General features: G+C 41.1%; 10 non-coding genes across 10 annotated transcripts; 4 read left to right on the top strand and 6 right to left on the bottom strand.

Annotated features, from left to right (window-relative positions):
• The first annotated feature begins 262 nt into the window (after positions 1-262).
• Positions 263-334, top strand: TRNAE-UUC (transfer RNA glutamic acid (anticodon UUC)). The gene has a single exon. It is a non-coding gene; the product is annotated as a tRNA-Glu (tRNA).
• Positions 335-715: 381 nt separating this feature from the next.
• TRNAE-UUC (transfer RNA glutamic acid (anticodon UUC)) lies at positions 716-787 on the top strand. The gene has a single exon. It is a non-coding gene; the product is annotated as a tRNA-Glu (tRNA).
• Positions 788-2,966: 2,179 nt separating this feature from the next.
• TRNAE-UUC (transfer RNA glutamic acid (anticodon UUC)) lies at positions 2,967-3,038 on the top strand. Its single transcript has one exon. It is a non-coding gene; the product is annotated as a tRNA-Glu (tRNA).
• Positions 3,039-3,117: 79 nt separating this feature from the next.
• TRNAE-CUC (transfer RNA glutamic acid (anticodon CUC)) lies at positions 3,118-3,191 on the top strand. The gene has a single exon. It is a non-coding gene; the product is annotated as a tRNA-Glu (tRNA).
• A 932-nt stretch (positions 3,192-4,123) lies between these two features.
• Positions 4,124-4,245, bottom strand: TRNAL-CAA (transfer RNA leucine (anticodon CAA)). The gene is made up of 2 exons: positions 4,208-4,245; positions 4,124-4,169 (listed from the first exon to the last, which is right to left on the bottom strand). It is a non-coding gene; the product is annotated as a tRNA-Leu (tRNA).
• A 444-nt stretch (positions 4,246-4,689) lies between these two features.
• On the bottom strand, positions 4,690-4,811 carry TRNAL-CAA (transfer RNA leucine (anticodon CAA)). Its single transcript has 2 exons — positions 4,774-4,811; positions 4,690-4,735 (listed from the first exon to the last, which is right to left on the bottom strand). It is a non-coding gene; the product is annotated as a tRNA-Leu (tRNA).
• Positions 4,812-5,443: 632 nt separating this feature from the next.
• Positions 5,444-5,565, bottom strand: TRNAL-CAA (transfer RNA leucine (anticodon CAA)). The gene is made up of 2 exons: positions 5,528-5,565; positions 5,444-5,489 (listed from the first exon to the last, which is right to left on the bottom strand). It is a non-coding gene; the product is annotated as a tRNA-Leu (tRNA).
• Positions 5,566-5,631: 66 nt separating this feature from the next.
• TRNAL-CAA (transfer RNA leucine (anticodon CAA)) lies at positions 5,632-5,753 on the bottom strand. The gene is made up of 2 exons: positions 5,716-5,753; positions 5,632-5,677 (listed from the first exon to the last, which is right to left on the bottom strand). It is a non-coding gene; the product is annotated as a tRNA-Leu (tRNA).
• Positions 5,754-7,330: 1,577 nt separating this feature from the next.
• TRNAL-CAA (transfer RNA leucine (anticodon CAA)) lies at positions 7,331-7,452 on the bottom strand. The gene is made up of 2 exons: positions 7,415-7,452; positions 7,331-7,376 (listed from the first exon to the last, which is right to left on the bottom strand). It is a non-coding gene; the product is annotated as a tRNA-Leu (tRNA).
• A 66-nt stretch (positions 7,453-7,518) lies between these two features.
• On the bottom strand, positions 7,519-7,640 carry TRNAL-CAA (transfer RNA leucine (anticodon CAA)). The gene is made up of 2 exons: positions 7,603-7,640; positions 7,519-7,564 (listed from the first exon to the last, which is right to left on the bottom strand). It is a non-coding gene; the product is annotated as a tRNA-Leu (tRNA).
• Between the last annotated feature and the right edge of the window lie 16,607 nt (positions 7,641-24,247).

Here is a 24,247-nt window from a genome sequence, read left to right as displayed (position 1 = left end):
CAGAAGGCCCGGGTTCGACTCCCGGTATCGGAGCGAGTGCTTTTGTACCGCATTTCAAGAATGGACTTAAGGACAATGGTTTTGAATAGAATTAAAACTTGGATAAGGAAGTCCGACATGGTCTTGCGGATAGGATATCTGACTTTCACCCAGAAGGCCCGGGTTCGATTCCCGGTAACGGAGCGAGTGCTTTTGTACTGATTTTCAAGAATAGACTTAAGGATATAGGTTTATGAATAGAATTAAGAATCGGTAGAGCAAGTCTGATATGGTCTAGTGGCTAGGGTATCTGGCTTTCACCCAGAAGACCCGGGTTCGATTCCCGGTATCGGAGACAGTGCGTTTGTACCAACTTTAAAGAATAAACTTAAAGACACATTTATAGGAATAATATTTAGAATTGTTCAAGCCAGTCCGATATGGTCTAGCGGCTAGGATATCTGGCTTTCACCCAGAAGGCCCGGGTTCTACTCCTAGTATCGGAGCATCGGCTTTTGTACAAGTTTTGAAGAATAGACTTAAGGATATAGGTTTATGAATAGAATTAAGACTTGGATAAGCAAGTCCAATATGGCCTAGTGGCTAGGATACCTGGCTTTCACCCAGAAGGCCCGGGTTCGATTCCCGGTATCGGAGCGAGTGCTTTTGTTCCGCTTTTAAAGAATAAATTTAAAGACACATTTATAGGAATAATATCTAGGGTTGCTCAGACCAGTCCGATATGGTCTAGTGGCTAGGATATCTGGCTTTCACCCAGAAGGCCCGGGTTCGATTCCCGGTATCGGAGCGAGTGCTTTTGTACCGCTTTTCAAGAATAGACTTAAGGCTATAGGTTTATGAATAGAATTAAGACTTGGTTAAGCAAGTCCGATATGGTCTTGTGGCTAGGATATCTGGCTTTCACCCAGAAGGCCCGGGTTCTACTCCTAGTATCGGAGCATCGGCTTTTGTACCGGTTTTGAAGAATACACTTAAGGATATAGGTTTATGAATAGAATTAAGACTTGGTTGAGCAAGTCCATTATGGTCAAGTGGGTAGGATACCTGGCTTTCACCCAGAATGCCCGCGTTCGATTCCCGGTATCGGAGGCTGTGCTTTGTACCGTTTTTAAAGAATAAATTTAAAGACACATATATAGGAATAATATTTATAGTTGCTCAAGCCAGTCCGATATGGTCTAGCGGCTAGGATATCTGGCTTTCACCCAGAAGGCCCGGGTTCTACTCCTAGTATCGGAGCATCGGCTTTTGTACCCGTTTTGAAGAATAGACTTAAGGATATAGGTTTATGAATAGAATTAAGACTTGGTTGAGCAAGTCCATTATGGTCAAGTGGGTAGGATACCTGGCTTTCACCCAGAATGCCCGCGTTCGATTCCCGGTATCGGAGGCTGTGCTTTGTACCGTTTTTACAGAATAAATTTAAAGACACATTTATTGGAATAATATTTAGAGTTGTTCAAACCAGTCCAATGTGGTCTAGCGGCTAGAATATCTTGCTTTCACCCAGAAGGCCCGGGTTCTACTCCAAGTATCGGAGCATCGGCTTTTGTACCGCTTTAAAGGATAAACTTAGAGACACATTTTTACAAATAATATTTAGAGTTGTTCAAACCAGTCCGTTATGGTCTAGAGGCTAGGATATCTTGCTTTCACCCAGAAGGCCCGGGTTCGACTCCCGGTATCGGAGCGAGTGCTTTCGTACCGCATTTCAAGAATAGACTTAAGGATATAGGTTTATGAATAGAATTAAGAGTTGGTAGAGCAAGTCTGATATGGTCTAGTGGCTAGGGTATCTGGCTTTCACCCAGAAGGCACGGGTTCGATTCACGGTATCGGAGCTGGTGCTTTTGTACCGGTTTTGAAGAATAGACTTAAGGACATAGGTTTATGAATAGAATTAAGACTTGGTTAAGCAAGTCCGACATAGTCTATTGGCTAGGATATCTGGCTTTCACCCAGAAGGCCAGGGTTCGATTCCCGGTATCGGAGCGAGTGCTTTTGTACCGCTTTTCAAGAATAGACTTAAGGATATAGGTTTATGAATAGAATTAAGACTTGGTTAAGCAAGTCCGATATGGTCTAGTGGGTAGGACACCCACAAGGCACGGGTTCTATTCCCGGTATCGGAGCGAGTGCTTTGTACCGATTTTCAAGAATAGAGTTAAGGATATAGGTTTATGAATTGAATTAAGACTTGGTTGAGCAAGTCCAATACGGTCTAGTGGGTAGGATACCTGGCTATCACCCAGAATGCCCGCGTTCGATTCCCGGTATCGGAGCGAGTGTTTTTGTACCGATTTTGAAAAATAAACTTAAGGATATAGGTTTATGAATAGAAATAAGACTTGGTTAACCAAGTCCGATATGGTCTAGTGGCTAGGATATCTGGCTTTCACTCAGAAGGCCTGGGTTCGACTCATGGAATCGGAGCGAGTGCTTTTGTACCGCATTTCAAGAATAGACTTAAGGATATAGGTTTATTAATAGAATTAAAACTTGGATAAGGGAGTCCGATATGTTATTGCGGATAGGATATCTGACTTTCACCCAGAAGGCCCGGGTTCGATTCCCGGTATTGGAGCGAGTGCTTTTGTACCAATTTTCAAGAATAGACTTAAGAATATAGGTTTATGAATAGAATTTAGGTTTTGTTAGAGCAAGTCCGATATGGTCCAGTGGATAGGGTATCTGGCTTTCACACAGAAGACCCGGGTTCGATTCCCGGTATCGGAGACAGTGCGTTTGTACCAACTTTAAAGAATAAACTTAAAGACACATTTATAGGAATAATATTTATGGTTATTCAAGCCAGTCCGATATGGTCTAGTGGGTAGGATACCTGGCATTCACCCAGAAGGCCCGGGTTCGATTCCCGGTATCGGAGCGAGTGCTTTTGTTCCGCTTTTAAAGAATAAATTTAAAGACACATTTATAGGAATAATATCTAGGGTTGCTCAAACCAGTCCGATATGGTCTAGTGGCTAGGATATCTGGCTTTCACCCAGAAGGCCCGGGTTCGATTCCCGGTATCGGAGCGAGTGCTTTTGTACCGCTTTTCAAGAATAGACTTAAGGATATAGGTTTATAAATAGAATTAAGACTTGGCAGAGCAAGGCCGATATGGTCTTGTGGCAAGGATGTCTGGCTCTCACCCAGAAGGCCCGGGTTCGATTCCCGGTATCGGAGCGGGTGCTTTTGTACCGGTTTTGAAGAATAGACTTAAGGATATAGGTTTGTGAATAGAATTAAGACTTGGTAGAGCAAGTCCGATATGGTCTAGTGGCTAGGGTATCTGGCTTTCACACAGAAGGCCCGGGTTCGATTCCCGGTATCGGAAACAGTGCGTTCGTACCAACTTTAAAAATGAAGTTAAAGGCAAATTTATAGGAATAATATTTAGAGTTGTTCAAGCCAGTCCGATATGGTCTAACGGCTAGGATATCTGGCTTTCACCCAGAAGGCGCGGGTTTTACTCCTAGTATCGGAGCATCGGCTTTCGTACCGCTTTAAAGGATAAACTTAGAGACACATTTTTAAAAGTAATATTTAGAGTTGTTCAAAGCAGTCCGTTCTGGTCTAGAGGCTAGGATATCTGGCTTTCACCCAGAAGGCCCGGGTTCGACTCCCGGTATCGGAGCGAGTGCTTTTGTACCGCATTTCAAGAATGGACTTAAGGACATAGGTTTATGAATAGAATTAAAACTTGGATAAGGAAGTCCGATATGTTCTTGCGGATAGGGTATCTGGCTTTCACCCAGAAGACCCGGGTTCGATTCCCGGTATCGGAGACAGTGCGTTTGTACCAACTTTAAAGAATAAACCTAAAGACACATTTATAGGAATAATTTTTAGAGTTGTTCAAGCCAGTCCGATATGGTCTAGCGGCTAGGATAAATTACATCTCTTCCAGTTATTTTCATAAAACATATCGTTTTAGAAGTGAGATTCGAACCCACGCCCTCATACTAGGACCAGAATACACAGTTTCACATCGAGAACGAAGGAAACTAAGCCCCTTGAGTCTGGCGCCTTAGACCGCTCGTTTATCCTGACGTGGTGATATGCAATTTGGGCGTTTTATAAATTACATCTCTTCCAGTTCATTTCATAAAACATATCATGTCAGAAGTGGGATTCGAACCCACGCCCTCATACGAGGACCAGAATACACAGATTCACATCGTGAAAGAAGGAAACTAAGTCCCTTGAGTCTGGCGCCTTGGACCGCTCGGCCATCCTGACGTGGTTTTATGCAATAAGAACGTTTTATAAATTACATTTCTCCTAGTTAATTTCATAAAACATATCATGTCAGAAGTGGGACTCGAACGCACGCCCTCATACGAGGACCAGAATACACAGATTCACATCGTGAAAGAAGGAAACTAAGTCCCTTGAGTCTGGCGCCTTAGACCGCTCGGCCACCCTGACGTGGTGTTATGCAATTTGGACGTTTTATAAATTACATCTCTTCCAGTTATTTTCATAAAACATATCGTTTTAGAAGTGAGATTCGAACCCACGCCCTCATACGAGGACCAGAATACACAGATTCACATCGAGAACGAAGGAAACTAAGCCCCTTGAGTCTGGCGCTTTAGACCGCTCGTTTATCCTGACGTGGTGTTCTGCAATTTGGCATTTTATAAATTACATCTCTTCCAGTTAATTTCATAAAACATATCATGTCAGAAGTGGGATTCGAACCCACGCCCTCATACAAGGACCAGAATACACAGATTCACATCGTGAAAGAAGGAAACTAAGTCCCTTGAGTCTGGCGCCTTAGACCGCTCGGCCACCCTGACGTGGTGTTATGCAATTTGGACGTTTTATAAATTACATCTCTTCCAGTTATTTTCATAAAACATCGTTTTAGAAGTGAGATTCGAACCCACGCCCTCATAAGAGGACCAGAATACACAGATTCACATCGAGAACGAAGGAACCTAAGCCCCTTGAGTCTGGCGCCTTAGACCGCTCGTTTATCCTGACGTGGTGTTATGCAATTTGGGCGTTTTATAAATTACAACTCTTCCAGTTCATTTCGTAAACCATATCTTGTCAGAAGTGGGATTCGAACCCACGCCTTCATACGAGGACCAGAATACACAGATTCACATCGTGAAATAAGGAAACTAAGTCCCTTGAGTCTGGCGCCTTAGATCGCTCGGTCATCCTGACGTGGTGTTATGCAATTTGGACGTTTTATAAATTACATCACTTCCAGTTAATTTCATAAAATATATCGTGTCAGAAGAGGGATTCGAACCCACGCCCTCATACGAGGACCAGAATACACAGATTCACATCGTGAAAGAAGAAAACTAAGTCCCTTGAGTCTGGCGCCTTAGACCGCTCGTTTATCCTGACGTGGTGATATGCAATTTGGGCGTTTTATAAATTACATCTCTTCCAGTTCATTTCATAAAACATATCATGTCAGAAGTGGGATTCGAACCCACGCCCTCATACGAGGACCAGAATACACAGATTCACATCGTGAAAGAAGGAAACTAAGTCCCTTGAGTCTGGCGCCTTAGACCGCTCGGCCATCCTGACGTGATTTATGTAATTAGGACGTTTTATAAATTACATTTCTCCTAGTTAATTTCATAAAACATATCATGTCAGAAGTGGGATTCGAACCCACGCCCTCATACGAGGACCAGAATACACAGATTCACATCGTGAAAGAAGGAAACTAAGCCCCTTGAGTCTGGCGCCTTAGACCGCTCGGCCACCCTGACGTGGTGTTATGCAATTTGGACGTTTTATAAATTATATCTCTTCCAGTTATTTTCATAAAACATATCGTTTTAGAAGTGAGATTCGAACCCACACCCTCATACGAGGACCAGAATACACAGATTCACATCAAGAACGAAGGAAACTAAGCCCCTTGAGTCTGGCGCTTTAGACCGCTCGTTTATCCTGACGTGGTGTTATGCAATTTGGGCGTTATATAAATTACATCTCTTCCAGTTCATTTCATAAAACATATCATGTCAGAAGTGGGATTCGAACCCAGGCCCTCATACGAGGACCCGAATACACAGATTCACATCGTGAAAGAAGGAAACTAAGTCCCTTGAGTGTGGCGCCTTAGACCGCTCGGCCACCCTGACGTGGTGTTATACAATTTGGACGTTTTATAAATTACATCTCTTCCAGTTATTTTCATAAAACATCGTTTTAGAAGTGAGATTCGAACCCACGCCCTCATACGAGGACCAGAATACACAGATTCACATCGAGAACGAAGGAAACTAAGCCCCTTGAGTCTGGCGCTTAAGACCGCTTGTTTATCCTGACGTGGTGTTATGCAAATTGGGCGTTTTATAAATTTCAACTCTTCCAGTTCATTTCATAAACCATATCATGTCAGAAGTGGGATTCGAACCCACGCCCTCATACGAGGACCAGAATACACAGATTCACATCGTGAAACAAGGAAACTAAGTCCCTTGAGTCTGGCGCCTTAGATCGCTCGGTCATCCTGACGTGGTGTTATGCAATTTGGACGTTTTATAAATTACATCACTTCCAGTTAATTTCATAAAATATATCGTGTCAGAAGAGGGATTCGAACCCACGCCCTCATACGAGGACCAGAATACACAGATTCACATCGTGAAAGAAGAAAACTAAGTCCATTGAGTCTTTCGCCTTAGACCGCTCGTTTATCCTGACGTGGTTTTATGTAATTAGGACGTTTTATAAATTACATTTCTCCCAGTTAATTTCATAAAACATACCATGTCAGAAGTGGGATTCGAACCCACGCCCTCATACGAGGACCAGAATACACAGATTCACATCGTGAAAGAAGGAAACTAAGTCCCTTGAGTCTGGCGCCTTAGACCGCTCGGCCAACCTGACGTGGTGTTATGCAATTTGGACGTTTTATAAATTATATCTCTTCCAGTTATTTTCATAAAACATATCGTTTTAGAAGTGAGATTCGAACCCACACCCTCATACGAGGACCAGAATACACAGATTCACATCGAGAACGAAGGAAACTAAGCCCCTTGAGTCTGGCGCTTTAGACCGCTCGTTTATCCTGACGTGGTGTTATGCAATTTGGGCGTTATATAAATTACATCTCTTCCAGTTCATTTCATAAAACATATCATGTCAGAAGTGGGATTCGAACCCACGCCCTCATACGAGGACCAGAATACAAAGATTCACATCGTGAAAGAAGAAAACTAAGTCCCTTGAGTCTGGCGCTTTAGACCGCTCGTTTATCCTGACGTGGTGATATGCAATTTGGGCGTTTTATAAATTACATCTCTTCCAGTTCATTTCATAAAACATATCATGTCAGAAGTGGGATTCGAACCCACGCCCTCATACGAGGACCAGAATACACAGATTCACATCGTGAAAGAAGGAAACTAAGTCCCTTGAGTCTGGCGCCTTAGACCGCTCGGCCATCCTGACGTGATTTATGTAATTAGGACGTTTTATAAATTACATTTCTCCTAGTTAATTTCATAAAACATATCATGTCAGAAGTGGGATTCGAACCCACGCCCTCATACGAGGACCAGAATACACAGATTCACATCGTGAAAGAAGGAAACTTAACCCCTTGAGTCTGGCGCCTTAGACCGCTCGGCCACCCTGACGTGGTGTTATGCAATTTGGACGTTTTATAAATTATATCTCTTCCAGTTATTTTCATAAAACATCGTTTTAGAAGTGAGATTCGAACCCACACCCTCATACGAGGACCAGACTAAAGATTCACATCGAGAACGAAGGAAACTAAGCCCCTTGAGACTGGCGCTGAAGACCGCTCGTTTATCCTGACGTGGTGTTATGCAATTTGGGCGTTATATAAATTACATCTCTTCCAGTTCATTTCATAAAACATATCATGTCAGAAGTGGGATTCGAACCCAGGCCCTCATACGAGGACCCGAATACACAAATTCACATCGTGAAAGAAGGAAACTAAGTCCCTTGAGTGTGGCGCCTTAGACTGCTCGGCCACCCTGACGTGGTGTTATACAATTTGGACGTTTTATAAATTACATCTCTTCCAGTTATTTTCATAAAACATCGTTTTAGAAGTGAGATTCGAACCCACGCCCTCATACGAGGACCAGAATACACAGATTCACATCGAGAACGAAGGAAACTAAGCCCCTTGAGTCTGGCGCTTAAGACCGCTTGTTTATCCTGACGTGGTGTTATGCAAATTGGGCGTTTTATAAATTACAACTCTTCCAGTTCATTTCATAAACCATATCATGTCAGAAGTGGGATTAGAACCCACGCCCTCATACGAGGACCAGAATACACAGATTCACATCGAGAACGAAGGAAACTAAGCCCCTTGAGTCTGGCGCCTTAGACCGCTCGTTTATCCTGACGTGGTGTTATGCAATTTGGACGTTTTATAAATTACATCTCTTCCAGTTAATTTCATAAAACATTTCGTGTTAGAAGTGGGATTCGAACCCACGCCCTCATACGAGGACCAGAATAAAGATTCACATCGTGAACGAAGGAAACTAAGCCCCTTGAGTCAGGCGCTTTAGACCGCTCGTACATCCTGACGTGGTGTTATTCAATTTGGACGTTTTATAAAAAACATCTCTTCCAGTTAATTTCATGAAACAAATGGTGTCAGAAGTGGGATTCGAACCCACGCCCTCATACGAGGACTAGAATACACAGATTCACATCGTGAAAGAAGGAAACCAAGTCCCTTGAGTCTGGCGCTTTAGACCGCTCGTTTATCCTGACGTGGTGTTATGAAATTTGGACGTTTTATAAATTACATCTCTCCCAGTTAATTTCATAAAACATATAATGTCAGCAGTGGGATTCAAACCCACGCCCTCATACGAGGACCAGAATACACAGATTCACATCGAGAACGAAGGAAACTAAGCCCCTTGAGACTGGCGCTTTAGACCGCCCGTTCATCCTGACGTGGTTTTATGTAATTTGGTCGTTTTATAAATTACATCCCTTCCAGTTAATTTCATAAAACATTTCGTGTTAGAAGTGGGATTCGAACCCACGCCCTCATACGAGGACCAGAATAAAGATTCACATCGTGAACGAAGGAAACTAAGCCCCTTGAGTCAGGCGCTTTAGACCGCTCGTTTATCCTGACGTGGTGTTATGCAATTTGGACGTTTTATAAAAAACATCTCTTCCAGTTAATTTCATGAAACAAATCGTGTCAGAAGTGGGATTCGAACCCACGCCCTCATACGAGGACTAGAATACACAGATTCACATCGTGAAAGAAGGAAACCAAGTCCCTTGAGTCTGGCGCTTTAGAGCGCTCGTTTATCCTGACGTGGTGTTATGCAATTTGGTCGTTTTATAAATTACATCTCTTCCAGTTAATTTCATAAAACATATCATGTCAGAAGTGGGATTCCAACCCACGCCCTCATACGAGGACCAGAATAAAGATTCACATCGAGAACGAAGGAAACTAAGCCCCTTGAGTCTGGCGCCTTAGATCGCTCGGCCATCCTGACGTGGTGTTATGCAATTTGGACGTTTTATAAATTACATCTCTTCCAGTTAATTTCATAAAACATATCATGTCAGAAGTGGGATTCGAACCCACGCCCTCATAGAACGACCAGAATACACAGATTCACATCGTGAAAGAAGGAAACTAAGTCCCTTGAGTCCTGCGCCTTAAATCGCTCCGCCATCCTGACGTGGTTTTAAGTAATTTTTACGTTTTATAAATTACATCTCTTCCAGTTAATTTCATAAAACATATCATGTCAGAAGTGGGATTCGAACCCACGCCCTCATACGAGGACCAGAATACACAGATTCACATCGAGAACGAAGGAAACTAAGCCCCTTGAGTCTGGCGCCTTAGATCGCTCGGCCATCCTGACGTGGTGTTATGCAATTTGGACGTTTTATAAATTACATCTCTTCCAGTTAATTTCATAAAACATATCATGTCAGAAGTGGGATTCGAACCCACGCCCTCATAGAACGACCAGAATACACAGATTCACATCGTGAAAGAAGGAAACTAAGTCCCTTGAGTCCTGCGCCTTAAATCGCTCCGCCATCCTGACGTGGTTTTAAGTAATTTTTACGTTTTATAAATTACATCTCTTCCAGTTAATTTCATAAAACATATCATGTCAGAAGTGGGATTCGAACCCACGCCCTCATACGAGGACCAGACTAAAGATTCACATCGAGAACGAAGGAAACTAAGCCCCTTGAGACTGGCGCTGAAGACCGCTCGTTTATCCTGACGTGGTGTTATGCAATTTGGACGTTTTATAAATTACATCTCTTCCAGTTAATTTCATAAAACATATCATGTCAGAAGTGGGATTCGAACCCACGCCCTCATACGAGGACCGGAATACACAGATTCACATCGTGAAAGAAGGAAACTAAGTCCCTTGAGTCTTGCGCCTTAGACCGCTCGGCCATCCTGACGTGGTATTTTGTTATTTGGACGTTTTATAAATTACATCCCTTCCAGTTAATTTCATAAAACATTTCGTGTTAGAAGTGGGATTCGAACCCACGCCCTCATACGAGGACCAGAATAAATATTCACATCGAGAACGAAGGAAACTAAGCCCCTTGAGTCAGGCGCTTTAGACCGCTCGTACATCCTGACGTGGTGTTATTCAATTTGGACGTTTTATAATAAACATCTCTTCCAGTTAATTTCATGAAACAAATCGTGTCAGAAGTGGGATTCGAACCCACGCCCACATACGAGGACTAGAATACACAGATTCACATCGTGAAAGGAGGAAACCAAGTCCCTTGAGTCTGGCGCTTTAGACCGCTCGTTTATCCTGACGTGGTGTTATGCAATTTGGACGTTTTATAAATTACATCTCTTCCAGTTAATTTTATAAAACATATCATGTCAGATGTGGGATTCGAACCCACGCCCTCATACGAGGACCAGAATACACAGATTCACATCGAGAACGAAGGAAACTAAGCCCCTTGAGTCTGGCGCCTTAGATCGCTCGGCCATCCTGACGTGGTTTTAAGTAATTTTGACGTTTTATAAATTACATCTCTTCCAGTTAATGTCATAAAATATATCATGTCAGAAGTGGGATTCGAACCCACGCCCTCATACGAGGACCAGAATACACAGATTCACATCGAGAACGAAGGAAACTAAGCCCCTTGAGTCTGGCGCCTTAGATCGCTCGGCCATCCTGACGTGGTGTTATGCAATTTGGACGTTTTATAAATTACATCTCTTCCAGTTAATTTCATAAAACATATCATGTCAGAAGTGGGATTCGAACCCACGCCCTCATAGAACGACCAGAATACACAGATTCACATCGTGAAAGAAGGAAACTAAGTCCCTTGAGTCCTGCGCCTTAAATCGCTCCGCCATCCTGACGTGGTTTTAAGTAATTTTTACGTTTTATAAATTACATCTCTTCCAGTTAATTTCATAAAACATATCATGTCAGAAGTGGGATTCGAACCCACGCCCTCATACGAGGACCAGACTAAAGATTCACATCGTGAACGAAGGAAACTAAGCCCCTAGAGTTTGGCGCCTTAGACCGCTCGGCCATCCTGACGTGGTGTTATGCAATTTGGACGTTTTATAATAAACATCTCTTCCAGTTAATTTCATAAAACTTATCGTGTTAGAAGTGGGATTCGAGCCCACGCCCTCATACGAGGACCAGAATAAATATTCACATCGAGAACGAAGGAAACTAAGCCCCTTGAGTCTGGCGCTTTAGACCGCTCCTTTATCCTGACGTGGTGTTATGCAATTTGGTCGTTTTATAAATTACATCTCTTCCAGTTAATTTCATGAAACATATCGTGTCAGAAGTGGGATTCGAACCCACTGAGACAGTTTTTATAAATAATTGTAAGAAGTAATGATCATAGATATATTAAATAAGTATGATCTAAAGTAATTTATACTTTATTAAATTGGTTCGTTTTAATGTCTAGGGGATAATAGAAATAATAAAATAAAATAAAGCTTAATGCTTTTTATAATATAATAAACTGTCGTCATTGAAATAGACAAATAATGGTTTAATGATTTAAAATAAAAATAGTTCGTAACCCTGGCTGGGTTTAATTTAAATAAAAATAGTTTGGTTTATATTTACGAATTTGTTGAATTGAAACCCGCACAAAAGCGTCCGGCGCGAAAAGTAGATCGTCCAGGTAACCGGCGCGTTGTAAAGGTTAAGTCCGGAGACTTCACGAAATAACCGCGGCGTGGCCCCGAAGGGTCCACGCCCGAGGGCATCGAGCCCGAGGGCTGCAGCGACTGCAAGTCCGACCAAGCAGGACCAAGGTGAAAGTCAGAGAGAGAGTTAACAAAGGTCGGGAACCCTTTTTATAGCGCGAGCGCGTTAGTATCTTCGCGCACAAACACGTGGACCACTCGTAGGTCCATCTTCACGATGATGATGGTCTTCGGGTTTTACGTTAACGTCATCATTGACGTCATGGGTTAAATTTATAAAACCACCAGCCAGGTAGGTTAGAAAAATAAAGGGAGAGTGCCAGTTTAAGGGATAGTCCATAAAATATTGTTACACTCTTCCCCACTTAATTTCGAACGTCCTCGTTCGAGAACTATGTAGAAAAACATAACTGAGAACAAAACAAAAATATGCAAAACAAGATTTTGTTACAGCAAAAACAAAACATAAGTGGCAAAACTGGGGCCAAAAATACTATAACAGTTAACCATCAGCGCTTGGCATAATGAAACCAAACAAAAAAACTCAATTTTTGTCAATGAGAAAAAAAAATGAATAGTCATATGGACTATAAATAAAAATAAAACACAAAAATTTTACAAAAATATGACAAAGCTAGCTAAATACAGTCAGGTATACACGCGGACTATATATATCCAAATCAGAAGAGTTAACCTAATACTCCAAGGCTTAAACTACAATAGAGGTCCCTCCTCTAAAACAAAATAAATACAGTCGGTTTACACGCGGACTATATATTCAAATCATAACCTAATACACCAAGGTTTAAAATATACTAGAGGTCCCTCCTCTAAACAAAAACATGTGGGTTCCCTACCCAAAAGTTATTCAATGGCCAATTGAAAACAAATATATCACTAAGTAACTTGGCCAACGTTAAAGAGGTGGTCACGCATAATAACGGGCTTCACAAATATAAACTTAGGATCAAAAAAAATAAACTCACAACCCGTTTTGGCACAGGCGGAAAAATTAAGGGAAATAGTGGGATGCTCGTTTAGACTAAAGCATTGCCTAATAATTAACCCTGACAAATAAATAAACACTAAGAGATCACTAATTAAAGTACTCTACAAAAAATTATTCAACCCAAATTTTTGATTATCATATCTATGCCTGCCTACTGCGATGGGTCTGTACAGAGGTATACACGCTCCTGAGATAAAAGCTTGAGGTCAGAACAATTAAATAGTGAATAACCATCAGGGGAAAAACTAAAAACTAAAAAGTTTAACTGGAATTATATCCTTTGAAAATTATATTGCTAAAGGTGAAATAATTAAACGGGATGGTCAGAGGCTAACTAAAAGTTACAAAATAATTTAACTTAGAAAACTCCATATTATGGACATCTATAAAAAAATTTAGCAAACACCAAGGGAAAAAAATAGTAACCGCATGGAAAAACCCTTCCTCGCACCGACCAGCGGGTGAGTTGAGTTCAACGGCTTAGGGTGACAATGCGTCAACCATCACTCTATAAAACCTAACTCCGGGTGGTACTGAACTTGGAAAAATATTTGTTTGGAAAATTTTGAACCTCATTGAGCGGCTAGCTAGGCCTAACCATTTTCTCCGGCGGTACTGGTGACTAATTTATTCATGCCCCCTTTCTAACAAAATAAAATAGCCCTTTCCACGACCAAAAATTAGGGTATACAAAATCTCAACGAGCAAAATACGTTAACTGAGGAGAGCATGACCAACACTAAAAACGTTATTTCAAAAAAAAATCGAACGTTAAATAACATAAAGAAAAATTAACACAATATTAAAGTTAACATTAACTAAACACATTTTCACTATTTTAATTTTAAATTTAAAAACAGAAATAATTTCTGCCTTACTAGAACCTATTTTACAATAAATTTAGGCATATTTTACCTTAAAGGGTTTTTAAAAGTTACTAGGATCATAAAAATTACAACTAAATAACTTTTGGCCATATTGCAACCATTATACTAACAAAAAAAATCGTCCATTTTTAACTAAGGGACTTAAACAAGACAAAAGAAAAATATACTAAACATGGGCACATAACCTTAGTAACAAGTTTTAAATAATGCGAGTGGTTCTAGGGAATCGAATCCCGGACGGGCCCCCAAAATGAGACAGTTTTTATAAATAATTGTAAGAAGTAATGATCATAGATATATTAAATAAGTATGATCTAAAGTAATTTATACTTTATTAAATTGGTTCGTTTTAATGTCTAGGGGATAATAGAAATAATAAAATAAAATAAAGCTTAATGCTTTTTATAATATAATAAACTGTCGTCATTGAAATAGACAAATAATGGTTTAATGATTTAAAATAAAAATAGTTCGTAACCCTGGCTGGGTTTAATTTAAATAAAAATAGTTTGGTTTATATTTACGAATTTGTTGAATTGAAACCCGCACAAAAGCGTCCGGCGCGAAAAGTAGATCGTCCAGGTAACCGGCGCGTTGTAAAGGTTAAGTCCGGAGACTTCACGAAATAACCGCGGCGTGGCCCCGAAGGGTCCACGCCCGAGGGCATCGAGCCCGAGGGCTGCAGCGACTGCAAGTCCGACCAAGCAGGACCAAGGTGAAAGTCAGAGAGAGAGTTAACAAAGGTCGGGAACCCTTTTTATAGCGCGAGCGCGTTAGTATCTTCGCGCACAAACACGTGGACCACTCGTAGGTCCATCTTCACGATGATGATGGTCTTCGGGTTTTACGTTAACGTCATCATTGACGTCATGGGTTAAATTTATAAAACCACCAGCCAGGTAGGTTAGAAAAATAAAGGGAGAGTGCCAGTTTAAGGGATAGTCCATAAAATATTGTTACACTCTTCCCCACTTAATTTCGAACGTCCTCGTTCGAGAACTATGTAGAAAAACATAACTGAGAACAAAACAAAAATATGCAAAACAAGATTTTGTTACAGCAAAAACAAAACATAAGTGGCAAAACTGGGGCCAAAAATACTATAACAGTTAACCATCAGCGCTTGGCATAATGAAACCAAACAAAAAAACTCAATTTTTGTCAATGAGAAAAAAAAATGAATAGTCATATGGACTATAAATAAAAATAAAACACAAAAATTTTACAAAAATATGACAAAGCTAGCTAAATACAGTCAGGTATACACGCGGACTATATATATCCAAATCAGAAGAGTTAACCTAATACTCCAAGGCTTAAACTACAATAGAGGTCCCTCCTCTAAAACAAAATAAATACAGTCGGTTTACACGCGGACTATATATTCAAATCATAACCTAATACACCAAGGTTTAAAATATACTAGAGGTCCCTCCTCTAAACAAAAACATGTGGGTTCCCTACCCAAAAGTTATTCAATGGCCAATTGAAAACAAATATATCACTAAGTAACTTGGCCAACGTTAAAGAGGTGGTCACGCATAATAACGGGCTTCACAAATATAAACTTAGGATCAAAAAAAATAAACTCACAACCCGTTTTGGCACAGGCGGAAAAATTAAGGGAAATAGTGGGATGCTCGTTTAGACTAAAGCATTGCCTAATAATTAACCCTGACAAATAAATAAACACTAAGAGATCACTAATTAAAGTACTCTACAAAAAATTATTCAACCCAAATTTTTGATTATCATATCTATGCCTGCCTACTGCGATGGGTCTGTACAGAGGTATACACGCTCCTGAGATAAAAGCTTGAGGTCAGAACAATTAAATAGTGAATAACCATCAGGGGAAAAACTAAAAACTAAAAAGTTTAACTGGAATTATATCCTTTGAAAATTATATTGCTAAAGGTGAAATAATTAAACGGGATGGTCAGAGGCTAACTAAAAGTTACAAAATAATTTAACTTAGAAAACTCCATATTATGGACATCTATAAAAAAATTTAGCAAACACCAAGGGAAAAAAATAGTAACCGCATGGAAAAACCCTTCCTCGCACCGACCAGCGGGTGAGTTGAGTTCAACGGCTTAGGGTGACAATGCGTCAACCATCACTCTATAAAACCTAACTCCGGGTGGTACTGAACTTGGAAAAATATTTGTTTGGAAAATTTTGAACCTCATTGAGCGGCTAGCTAGGCCTAACCATTTTCTCCGGCGGTACTGGTGACTAATTTATTCATGCCCCCTTTCTAACAAAATAAAATAGCCCTTTCCACGACCAAAAATTAGGGTATACAAAATCTCAACGAGCAAAATACGTTAACTGAGGAGAGCGTGACCAACACTAAAAACGTTATTTCAAAAAAAAATCGAACGTTAAATAACATAAAGAAAAATTAACACAATATTAAAGTTAACATTAACTAAACACATTTTCACTATTTTAATTTTAAATTTAAAAACAGAAATAATTTCTGCCTTACTAGAACCTATTTTACAATAAATTTAGGCATATTTTACCTTAAAGGGTTTTTAAAAGTTACTAGGATCATAAAAATTACAACTAAATAACTTTTGGCCATATTGCAACCATTATACTAACAAAAAAAATCGTCCATTTTTAACTAAGGGACTTAAACAAGACAAAAGAAAAATATACTAAACATGGGCACATAACCTTAGTAACAAGTTTTAAATAATGCGAGTGGTTCTAGGGAATCGAATCCCGGACGGGCCCCCAAAATGAGACAGTTTTTATAAATAATTGTAAGAAGTAATGATCATAGATATATTAAATAAGTATGATCTAAAGTAATTTATACTTTATTAAATTGGTTCGTTTTAATGTCTAGGGGATAATAGAAATAATAAAATAAAATAAAGCTTAATGCTTTTTATAATATAATAAACTGTCGTCATTGAAATAGACAAATAATGGTTTAATGATTTAAAATAAAAATAGTTCGTAACCCTGGCTGGGTTTAATTTAAATAAAAATAGTTTGGTTTATATTTACGAATTTGTTGAATTGAAACCCGCACAAAAGCGTCCGGCGCGAAAAGTAGATCGTCCAGGTAACCGGCGCGTTGTAAAGGTTAAGTCCGGAGACTTCACGAAATAACCGCGGCGTGGCCCCGAAGGGTCCACGCCCGAGGGCATCGAGCCCGAGGGCTGCAGCGACTGCAAGTCCGACCAAGCAGGACCAAGGTGAAAGTCAGAGAGAGAGTTAACAAAGGTCGGGAACCCTTTTTATAGCGCGAGCGCGTTAGTATCTTCGCGCACAAACACGTGGACCACTCGTAGGTCCATCTTCACGATGATGATGGTCTTCGGGTTTTACGTTAACGTCATCATTGACGTCATGGGTTAAATTTATAAAACCACCAGCCAGGTAGGTTAGAAAAATAAAGGGAGAGTGCCAGTTTAAGGGATAGTCCATAAAATATTGTTACACCACGCCCTCACACGAGGACCAGAATACACAGATTCACATCGTGAAAGAAGGAAACTAAGTCCCTTGAGTCAGGCGCTTTAGACCGCTCGGCCATCCTGACGTGGGTTTATGTAATTTGGACGTTTTATAAATTACATCTCTTCCAGTTAATTTCATAAAACATATCATGTCAGAAGTGGGATTCGAACCCACGCCCTCATACGAGGACCAGAATATACAGATTCACATCGTGAAAGAAGGAAACTAATTCCCTTGAGTCTTGCGCCTTAGACCGCTCGGCCATCCTGACGTGGTATTATTCAATTTGGACGTTTTATTAAAAACATCTCTTCCAGTTAATTTCATGAAACAAATCGTGTCAGAAGTGGGATTCGAACCCACGCCCTCATACGAGGACTAGAATACACAGATTCACATCGTGAAAGAAGGAAACCAAGTCCCTTGAGTCTGGCGCTTTAGACCGCTCGTTTATCCTGACGTGGTGTTATGCAATTTGGACGTTTTATAAATTACATCTCTTCCAGTTAATTTCATAAAACATATCATGTCAGAAGTGGGATTCCAAGCCACGCCCTCATACGAGGACCAGAATAAAGATTCACATTGTGAACGAAGTAAAATTAAGTCCCTTGAGTCTAGCGCCTTAGACCGCTCGGCCATCCTGACGTGGTATTATTCAATTTGGACGTTTTATAAAAAACATCTCTTCCAGTTAATTTCATGAAACAAATCGTGTCAGAAGTGGAATTCGAACCCAAGCCCTCATACGAGGACCAGAATACACAGATTCACATCGTGAAAGAAGGAAACTAAGTCCCTTGAGTCTTGCGCCTTAGACCGCTCGGCCATACTGACGTGGTTTGATGTAATTTGGACGTTTTATAAATTACATCTCTTCCAGTTAATTTCATAAACCATATCGTGTTAGAAGTGGGATTCGAACCCACGCCCTCATACGAGGACCAGAATAAAGATTCACATCGTGAACGAAGGAAACTGAGCCCCTTGAGTCTGGCGCCTTAGACCGCTCGTTTATCCTGACGTGGTGTTATGCAATTTGGACGTTTTATAAATTACATCTCTTCCAGTTAATTTCATAAAGCATATCGTGTCAGAAGTGGGATATGAACCCACGCCCTCATACGAGGACCAGAATACACAGATTCACAACGTGAACGAAGCAAACTAAGCCCCTTGAGACTGGCGCTTTAGACCGCTCGTTCATCCTGACGTGGTGTTATGTAATTTGGTCGTTTTATAAATTACATCTCTTACATTAATTTCATAAAACATATCATGTCAGAAGTGGGATTCGAACCCACGCCCTCATACGAGGACCAGAATACACAGATTCACATCGTGAACGAAGGAAACTAAGCCCCTTGAGTCAGGCGCTTTAGACCGCTCCTACATCCTAACGTGGTGTTATGCAATTTGGACGTTTTATAATCTACATCTCTTCGAGTTAATTTCATAAAACATATCGTGTCAGAAGTGGGATTCGAGCCCACGCCCTCATACGAGGACCAGAATATACAGATTCACATCGTGATAGAAGGAAACTAAGTCCCTTGAGTCTGGAATTTTAGACCGCTCGGCCATCCTGCAGTGGTTTTATGTAATTTGGACGTTTTATAAATTACATCTCTTACCGTTAATATCATAAAACATATTCATGTCAGAAGTGGGATTCGAACCCACGCCCTCATAAGAGGAACAGAATAAATATTCACATCGAGAACGAAGGAAACTAAGCCCCTTGAGTCTGGCGCTTTAGACCGCTCTTTTATCCTGACGTGGTGTTATGCAATTCGGTCGTTTTATAAATTACATCTCTTCCAGTTAATTTCATGAAACATATCGTGTCAGAAGTGGGATTCGAACCCACGCCCTCACACGAGGACCAGAATACACAGATTCACATCGTGAAAGAAGGAAATTAAGCCCCTTGAGTCTGGCGCCTTAGATCGCTTGGCCATCCTGACGTGGTGTTTTGCAATTTGGACGTTTTATAAACCTCATCTCTTCCAGTTAATTTCATAAAACATATCATGTCAGAAGTGGGATTCGAGCCCACGCCCGCATACGAGGACCAGAATACACAGATTCACATCGAAAACGAAGGAAACTAAGCAACTTGAGTCTGGCGCTTTAGACCGCTCGGCCATCCTGACGTGGGTTTATGTAATTTGGACGTTTTATAAATTACATCTCTTCCAGTTAATTTCATAAAACATATCATGTCAGAAGTGGGATTCGAACCCACGCCCTCATACGAGGACCAGACTAAAGATTCACATCGTGAACGAAGGAAAACTAAGTCCCTTGAGTCCTGCGCCTTAGATCGCTCGGCCATCCTGACGTGGTTTTAAGTAATTTTGATGTTTTATAAATTACATCTCTTCCAGTTAATGTCATAAAATATATCATGTCAGAAGTGGGATTCGAACCCACGCCCTCATACGAGGACCAGACTAAAGATTCACATCGTGAACGAAGGAAACTAAGCCCCTTGAGTCAGGCGCCTTAGACCGCTCGTTTATCCTGACGTGGTGTTATGCAATTTGGGCGTTTTATAAATTACATCTCTTCCAGTTAATGTCATAAAACATATCATGTCAGAAGTGGGATTCCAACCCACGCCCTCATACGAGAACCAGAATACACAGATTCACAACGTGAACGAAGCAAACTAAGCCCCTTGAGACTGGCGCCTTAGACCGCGCGGTCTACCTGACGTGGTTTTATGTAATTTGGACGTTATATAAATTACATCTTTCCCAGTTTTTTTTTTTTTTTGCTCCGTTTTATTAATGACGAGCAAGGGCTAAAAATAGCCATACATCTCCAAATAGACAAGATAACAAGTTACATAGAAGAAAAAAACAATGTACATTAAATTCAAGTAGCGAGTGCTGAATAATCCGCAAATAGGAACCATAAATTATAATAATGATATAAATACAATTGATAATAAAGATTTACTATAGGTAATGGGGTTTTTGATATTTATATGTGTTAAATAAAAAATATAATAATAATTAAGTTAGTGCTAGATGTAATTTTAAAAGACGCTTAAATTGGGGAACTGTACGAACTGAAACAATTTCTGGGGGAAGGGCATTCCATATAGCAATGGTCCTTCGAAAGAACGAGTCCCTTAAAACTTTTGAACGTGAGGGGTGCAAGAAAAGCTTTCGACTGTGCCCCCTGGTGCCTTTGGTGTGGGTCGAATAAGTGAAAAACTTTTGACTAGGATCAGACAAAATTTTAAAAAGGCTGACCATATCTAAATAAGTACGGCGGATAGTGAGGGAGGGCCAACCTAAAGTGGACAACCGGACATCACGGGGGTGGCGCCTTAAAGGGTACGGAATACGGCTAGCCCTGCCCGACACGCCATCAAGTAATTTTATATCTTGTTGGGAAGTAGGGTTCCAAATTTGACTGCCAAACTCTAAAATCGGCCGAATGTAGCATTGAAAAAGACGCGTTAATAAAGGGGGGCTGATACCTGGGAAATTGGCCTTGATTACTGATAAAAGATTATTGGCGCGCCTACAAGAACCCTGGATATGGGAATGAAAGGACAGGTTGTGGGTTAGTGTTAATCCCAAGTCGCGACATTCATTAACCCGTCTAATATTATGGCCATTAAGGAAATATGGTGAGGGCGTGCTAACGTTAAAGGGACGACGGTGCAAGGACAATACCAAGGTTTTATCACAGTTAAATTCCAAGCCGTTATCACGCGACCAGGATTCAAGATATTTAAGATCCTTCTGAAGGGCAGAGACGTCGTCATAGGAGTGTATAACCCGAAACAACTTAAGGTCATCTGCATATAGTCGGGGGTGGGAGAATAAGGAGTTAGGAAGGTCATTAATATATAGAACGAAAAGGAGTGGGCCTAAAACACTACCCTGTGGAACACCACTCGAAACCGGAAGAAAATCACTTAGGGCATGCCCCACCCGCACTGCCTGCAACCGGTCAGATAAATAACTCTCTACCCAACCAAGGATGTTTTCTGAAAGACCATAAGCTCGAAGTTTGGACAGGAGGCGTTTATGAGGAACAGAGTCGAAAGCCTTAGCTATGTTTAGATATATTATGTCAACACGGTGACCGTTATCTAAGGCGGAAGTCCACGTATGGAGAGCAGATAAAATATTGGTCTCTACTGAGCGGTGGTGGAGGAAGCCGTGCTGGAACTCACTAATATAAGGGTGAACATGGTGTAAAATGGCCATCCTGATACACTTCTCCATAAGCTTGCAGATGGTAGAAGTCAAACTAATGGGACGATAATTATTGGGGTCAGATCTTGCGCCCTTACCCTTATAAATTGGGGTAACATGGGCCTTACGCCATTCATCAGGCACGGATTTCTCCACCAGAGACAGGGTAAACAGTTTTTGTAAAGGTAGAGCTAAGGACGAGCTACAATTTTTTAGTAGTCTATTGGTAATCCCGTCAGGACCCGAGGCACTTTTAACATCAAGGCTTTGGATGGCAGACCTGACTTGTAACATGGTTGGGAAAAAATCATCCATTAAAGGCACATTAGGGAAATCTGAGACAATAGGTAACTCAACTTGAGTAACCTTAAAGTTTTTGACTAGAGATTGATTGAGGCATTGAGCCATTTCAAATTCCGAGTCAGTCTTTTCACCATTCGAGAGACGAATTCCTAGCTTGGATGGTATAGTACGAATACGCGCGCGCACAAAGCGGTAAAAAGCTCGAGGGTTTTTTTTGATATTGGTTAGTTGACGATTGTGCATTCGCGAGCGGTGAATAAAGATGTTATGTTTGACCAGTTTAACCTGAAGTTTATAAAGGGCAAGAAGGCGATGGTAATTAGTGAGATTGCCAGAATGTATAGCTTTTTTGAGATTTTTCCATAGCCTTTCTTTTTTACGAAGATTCCGCTTGGTAGAACGCGAAATCCAAGGACGCACATTGGCTGATTTTGGGGAATACAGTGGAACGGCAAGGGCAATACTGCGAAAAAGATTATCTTTAAAGTATTGCCAAGACTGTTCCAGAGTGGAATAATCCATATATGACCAATCTACATCCCGTAGAAGGGAACTGAGGGCAGAGTAATTCGCACGGGTATAGTCATAGTCGAGACTAAAGTGTCGCCTCGGTGTAGTTGAGCATTGTAAGGGAAAGGAGGCACTTATCACCAGATGATCACTACCACCAAGGGGGGGGAGATCGTGTAGTTGCGGAATAATTGAAGAAGGTGTTAGCACCAAGTCAAGAATATTAGAGCCGAGGACCCGCGATTGACTAAAACGCGTAGGAAAACGAACATGTTGTGTTAGCGCCGAGGTACTGAGAAAATTAATAAATTGAGCGTGTTCTGGGGAGGCATGTTTCAGGGTAGATAGGGTATCCCATTCAATATGCGGAAGGTTGAAATCACCAGTAATAATTAAATTGAGCTTAGAGGCGGCAATATTTTTTAAGTCAGCAAAGAGTGATGAAGTTACATCCCGAGATGTGTTTGGAGGCCGATATACGCAACCCAAGGTGACCCATGTAGCGGAGGTGGTCTTTTTAAGTTCAACCCAAAGGGATTCAGGGTAGTGTGTTGCTTGAGTGAGCTCATGACATGTATGGGCACATTTAACAAATATCATAACTCCACCCCCAGCGCGGGTGAGACGATCTTTACGAAACAGTCTATAGTTAGGTAAATTGTAGATTGCATCATCTTGATTTTTTAGAGCCCAGGTTTCACAAATACAAATACAATCCGCTTCACTGGAGTAGGCCAAGGCTTTTAGTTCATCACGCTTACCATACAGATCTTGGGCATTAAGAGATAGCACCACTAAACATTTATCACGAGGGTTAGATTGCTGAAAGGCACAGGAGGGGTGTAGTAGTTCGACGTTTGAGGTGCATTTGCGGTCTGTGTCACGAGTGACTGATTGTTGTGGGACGCTGGAGGGGTGCAATAGTTTAACGTTGGAGTTGTGTTTGCGGTATGAGTCACTCGGGTGTGATTGTTGTTATATGCTAGAGGATTGTAGTAATGTGACATAGGGGCTGCATTTGCAGACTGTGATTGGTGATGGTGGTGTTGAAATACCGGAGGGTTGTAGCTATTAAACGTAGGTGTGGCATTGGCGACGTGGAAGAGATCAGACCGACCCAGTGTGGTGGACGGGTGCGAGCCAGGAACCGAACCATAGTGAGCGTTTTCGGAATAAGGTACAATTTTACCCTGACGAATACATAAGTCAGTACGACCGAGTTGTCTTAAGCGAGTAAGTTCGGTATGTAGCGAGTGATGCTTCCGCCGTTGAGCTAGGGTACGGTCATGTGATACCGTATAAGGAAATTGATTGTGGAAACGCCACTCTTGGATACTTTGAACAAAGTATTGGCGATGTTTGACTGAGGTGAAGGTGAAGCGCAACGGGCGTGTAGAATATCATAAAACATATCATGTCAGAAGTGGGATTCGAACCCACGCCCTCATACGAGGACCAAAAGACACAGATTCACATCGTGAAAGAAGGTAACTAAGTCCCTTGAGTCTGACGCTTTAGACCGCTCGTTTATCCTGACGTGGTGTTATGCAATTTGGACGTTTTATAAATTACACCTCTTCCAGTTAATTTCATAAAACATATCATG

This window comes from Phalangium opilio, unplaced genomic scaffold, assembly GCF_054372755.1.
Source record: "Phalangium opilio isolate 3A_F unplaced genomic scaffold, DU_Popi_V2 ptg000487l_1, whole genome shotgun sequence".
Lineage (NCBI taxonomy): Eukaryota > Metazoa > Arthropoda > Arachnida > Opiliones > Phalangiidae > Phalangium > Phalangium opilio.
This window is presented reverse-complemented; position numbering and strand designations above follow the sequence as displayed.